The sequence below is a fragment of the Perognathus longimembris genome, chromosome 7 (genome assembly GCF_023159225.1).
Source record: "Perognathus longimembris pacificus isolate PPM17 chromosome 7, ASM2315922v1, whole genome shotgun sequence".
Lineage (NCBI taxonomy): Eukaryota > Metazoa > Chordata > Mammalia > Rodentia > Heteromyidae > Perognathus > Perognathus longimembris.
The window spans coordinates 68,753,043-68,758,530 of NC_063167.1; positions in this window are offsets into that span (position 1 = coordinate 68,753,043).

Consider the following 5,488-nt stretch of genomic DNA (forward strand, 5'->3'; position numbering starts at 1 on the left):
GATGGGGTGTTGGGTGTTGGAGTTCCCAGCTTGCTATTCAGTTGGAGCGAGTTGGGGTGCCTCCCTACTGTGACAGCACCATCTTTCCTCCCTCAGCTATTGAGTTCTTAACAATAAAAATGCCCCTGTGTTCAGCCCTTGACGAGCTGTCAGGCTTGGCTGCCAGAATCATCACCGCACTGGAGTTGCCAAAAGCTTGAGCCTCAGGGAAGAACTGGGAGGCCCTCTCTGAGATGCCATTTCAGAAGGGATGGCTTTAGTTAGCATCTCCTTGGCATTACAGGCTCCAAGAACTGGGGTCATTCAAAGAATTTAAGGTTCTGAAAAGATGGGCCTCATCTTTCCTTTCCTTTCCTTTCCTCTCCTCTCCTCTCCTTTCTTTCTTTCTTTCTTTCTTTCTTTCTTTCTTTCTTTCTTTCTTTCTTTCTTTCTTTCTTTCTTTCTTTCTTTCTTTCTTTCTTTCTTTCTTTCTTCCATGTATGTATGTACGTATGTATGTATGTGCATGCCTGGTACTGGGACTTGAACTTAGGGCCTCATACTCTTCCTTGTACTTTTTGTTCTAGGCTGGCACTCTACCATTTGAGCCACAGCTCCACTTCTGGCTTTTTGGTCATTAATTGGAGATAATAATCCTATGAACTTTTCTGCCTGTCCTGGCTGTTGGGGTCCATCTTCCCCCCTAGATGGAAGGGGCCTGATGCACCTCCCCCAGCTGGGGAATGCAGCCCTTCCATCCTCTCTACATTGGAATCCGGAGAAACCGGTTGGGCAAAGAGACCCCCGACTTAGCTGGCAGCCAGCCTGGCGCCAACCAGCCCCGCCCTGGTTTGGCGCCCTCAGAGTGACGTAGCCCCTTGGAGGTCAAGTGACCAGCCCCTTGGAGGTCACCTGACAGCTCATGGCCTATGGGAATCCTGGCCAACCCCCTTCCCCCGACCATCTCCCCTTGTCCCTCTCTCAATAAAGTTAGTTCCCTCTCAGAAGCTGACTCCGTGGTCTATGTCCGTAGCTCCCAGGGTAGGATAGCGGTCACATTGCCACGCGGGTCGCGCGCACGCCAGGACGGAGACGCCCCTACGTCTCACCCTGACAGACCTGCAGGCCGAGGGTTAGGGGAGAGGACAATACGAGGGTAATAAGAGAGAAAATAAGCATTTGAGCCGGAGCAGAGAAAGCAGACCCCACACTGGCTTTGAATCATAATCCATAGATGTTAGCCTCTTGAGCAACTAGGACTATAGTTGTTAGCCACTAGTGCCTGGTAGATCTCATCTTTCTTATATCTTCCAACTCCAAGCTTGCAGCTCACTGGGAATTTGAAATATGGCTGACAATATAAACATAAGGTCCTGGTTCCAAACAAGTGCTTTTTATTCACTCAACATTTATTGAACCCCTGCTTTAAACTAGCATGTTAATAATTTAGTTTTCATTTTCAAGTTGGACAGCAGACAGAAATCTGTCTAAGAGTAATTTCAAAAGAGGTAAAGATGGGTACTACATATAGATACATTATGAGCATGGGTTAATGATTTTTTGTTGTTGTTGAACTTGTTAATCAATAGGGGAACCAATACGAAAATAAGTTTGGCTCAAAAACCAGTTGAGGAGCTAAGTTTTAAAAAACAGACATGATAAGCTGGGCATGGTGGTGCAAGTCTATAATCTTACATACACAAAAGGAGATAGAGGTAGGACTCTATCTAGAAAGCAAACTAAAAGTAAAAGGATGGGGTTGTGGCTGAGGTGGTATAGTGTTTTCCTCGCAGGTCTGAGGTCCTTAGTTCAATCCCTAGTACTGTTCCAAACTCCCTTCTCTCTAAAAAATAAAGTTAGGTACTTCTCCCTTCAAAACAGCTGGATGCTGGCAGCTCACTTGTAATACTAGTCACTATGGAGGTTGAGATCTAAGGATCACAATTTGAAGCCAGCCTGGGCAGGAAAGTCAGTGAGACTCTTATCTCCAGACTACCAAAAAACACAGAGATGCTGTGGCTCAAAGTGGTAAAACACTAACTTTGAGCAAAACAAAACAAAAACAAACAAACAGAAAAACCCCAACAACAACCTCTGGGACAGGGTTCAGGTCCTGAGTTCAAACTCCACAACTACCACCTCTACCACCAACAAAAAAAGATAGGCAGGGGCTGGGAATATGGCCTAGTGGCAAGAGTGCTTGCCTCCTACACATGAAGCTCTCTGTTCAATTCCCCAGCACTACATATATGGAAAACGGCCAGAAGGGGCTCTGTGGCTCAGGTGGCAGAGTGCTAGCCTTGAGCTGGAAGAAGCCAGGGATGGTGCTCAGGCCCTAAGTCCAAGGCCCAGGACTTCCCCCCCCCCCCCCAAAAAAAAAAGATAGGCAAGAAAACTGGCATCATCTTTCCTACTGGGTAGAAGAAATCACCTGATCTCTATCAGACAAAACAAACAAACAATGAAAGTACAAGTTAATTTAACTTCAGAGTCTGGGCTCTTAATTAGAAGTAACAAATGCCAGGAACCAATGGCTTACTCCTGTAATCCTAACTACTCAGGAAGCTGAGATCTGAGGGTCATAGTTTGAAGTCAGTCCAAGCAATAAAGTCCATGAGACTCTTATTTCCAACTAACCACCAAAAAGCTAGAAGTGGAGCTGTGACTCAAGCATTAGAGCCCTAGCCTTGAGAAACAACAACAACAACAACAAAAATTAGATCAGGGACAACATCTAGGCCCTGAGTTCAAGCCCCAGGACCAGTACACATAAACATGAAAGTAACCAATAATAGTAGATGATGGCTTCTAGAGCAGCTCTTTACAGGGGTGGGGAACATTTGACCCAAGAGTCATAAGGACCACAAAATCATTTGGTATGTGATGGGACCCATATGCTTCTCATATGCTTCTCATTGGTTACCCACAGCCCATCTGCCACTATCAATTAACTTAGTTATGGCCTTTGAATGATGTCACAAATATCCAAAAGCCCTTGGCAATAGAAAGGTTCATTACCCCTGCTAGGTATATAACATGAGCCATGTGTGTGCTTTCATTGCTTCTAGCCATATAAAGAAGCAAAGCCAACAGACAAAACTAATTTTAATAATATACATTAACCCAAACTGTCATCTGTCTGGATAGATGATACTGCCAAATTTTGAGTGTTCGATAACTATCTATGAATTGCAGTTCCAGAGAATTAAATAATCTTGGTGAATATGAAGAGACATTGTCCTCTCCTGGCCTCATCTCTATTTTAGCACACACTTCCTAGCATGTCCACGTAGGTTCCTGTGGACCTAGCGGGCTAAGGCTACAGGAAATTTAGTCCACGCTGTGGCCCATAACGGAGTTTGCGCAAAGCAGTTGAGCAAACATTCTAGTGAGATGAATGCTCTTGAGAAGGTGTGACCAGGACTGTTCAGGTGGGAAAGAGTAGTGTATCAGAAAGATTGCTGAGGATGAATAGTGCACCAGACAGAGGAGGTAGAGGAATGATGCCCCAAGCACATGGAAAAGTGAGCCCAAATCTGGAAAAGGTACAAATTCAGAGAATACTGATAAGGCTGGGCACCAGTGGCTCACACCTATAATCTTAGCTACTCAGGAAGCTGAGATCGGAGGATTGCTGTTTGAAGTCAACCAAGACAGGAAAGCTCATGAGATTCTTTTTGTTGTTGTTGGTTGTTGTTGTTGTTGCTTGTGGGGCTTGAACTCAAGCCCTGAGTGCTGTTTCTGAGCTTTTTCACTCCAAGGTAGTGCTCTACCTCTTTGAGCCACAGAGCCACTCCTAGTTTTCTGGTGGTTAATTGGAGATACGAGTTTCACAGTCTTTTTTGCCTGGGCTGGCTTTAAATCACAATCCTCAGATTTCAGCCGTCTGAGTAGCTAAAATAACAGAGGTGAGCCACCAGCACCCAGCGTTGTGAGATTCTTATTTCCAATTAACCACTAAAAAAGCTGGAAATGGAGCTGTGGCTCAGTGATAGAGTAGTAGCCTTGAGCAAAAAAGCTTAAGGCCATTATGGAGGCCCTAAATTCAAGCCCAATGACAGCCCAGAAAAAGAAAAAGAAGTACTGATATGAGCATGTTTTTGGAGAACAGGATGGGTGGGAAGGGAGAATCAGGGACCAACATAGGCCTGGAAGTCAGGCTGGGACCAGATGGTTCTGGTAATTTGCCTCATTTACATGTAGAAATAAGTAGGCATCATCACTCAGCAGGGTGGCCGCAGGCTACTCTCTCTCTGGTTTTTCTCCCATTGGCTATCTCCTTCAAGGAGCTGTGAGCCCCATGGCTAGTAGAATTCTCCAACTCCCTGCCCTCTCATTACCCCAGTTGTGAATGGGAAGGGAGTTTGCGTCATGGTTGGTAGCTAAAAATATTTTCTGGACATCAAGTGACAGAGGTGATGCCCAGATCTAGGATGAAGAAAGCATCGATAGAGGGGCTAAGTGGCTTCTGAGGTCATGACAGAATTAAGTCTCCTGGGATCTGAGGAGACTGTATGATGAGTTATGGATTGGTGGCTTAGTAGCCGATACTCTGGCAGACTTTGGGTCAGGTTTGTGTGAGATAAGAGAATCCCAGCCAGGCATTAACTCAGATACTGGCCAAGTGAGGCAAGAAAGGGCACGGCTGAGCTGTTTCCATGCCCATCATCTGGATAGAGATAAGAGCTGGCTTTGATTTCTCTTGCCCTTTATATCTGAAAAAAAAAAAAAAGAAGAAGAAAAAGAAAAGAAAAAAAAAAAAAGCAAACCCAGAGTCCTCTGCAAGCATTCTATAAGACACTGTTCTGAGACACCTGCAGGAGGCAGGGCAAACTAGGGAAGGCATAGGTGAAGCAGAGCAGGGTACCAAGTACTTAGAACTCCTTCCTTCTTGCAAACATCCTTTGGGATCTCCTACCCCATCAAGGTCAGGAAGAGGAAACTGCCTTGTTTTACTTCCCGTTTCTAGTTCTTTCAAAAACAAACAATACACATAGACAACAAGGTTCTCTCTCTCCTTTTATTTGGGGGGGGGTTGTTTTGTTTTATTTGGGCTTTTTTTGTTTTTGCCAATCTTGGGGCTTGAACTCAGGGCCTAGGCACTGCCCCTGAACTTTACTTGCTCAAGGCTAGCATTCTACCACTTAGAGCAATAGCGCCACTTCGGGCTTTTTCTTTATGTAGTACTGAGGAATTGAACCCAGGGCTTCATACATGCAAGGCAAGCACTGTATACCACTAAGCCACATTCCCAGCCTACAGCAAGCTTCTCTACCTACTAGCCCAAAGCTGCCCCAAAGGGAAGCTGGCAGTGTGGGGAAATGATTTCAGAATGTTCTGAAAGTAAAGCCATCTCTCTGGCTGTGCATGCATGAATGTGGGGGGGGGGGGGGAAGGGCTAAGAGGTCTTCAATCAGCTCCACTCCCAGAGGGCTTCTGGCCGCTCACCGCCCCCCCAACCCACCCCATGCTGGGGCTTGAATTCAGAGCCTGGGCGCTGTTCCTTTGC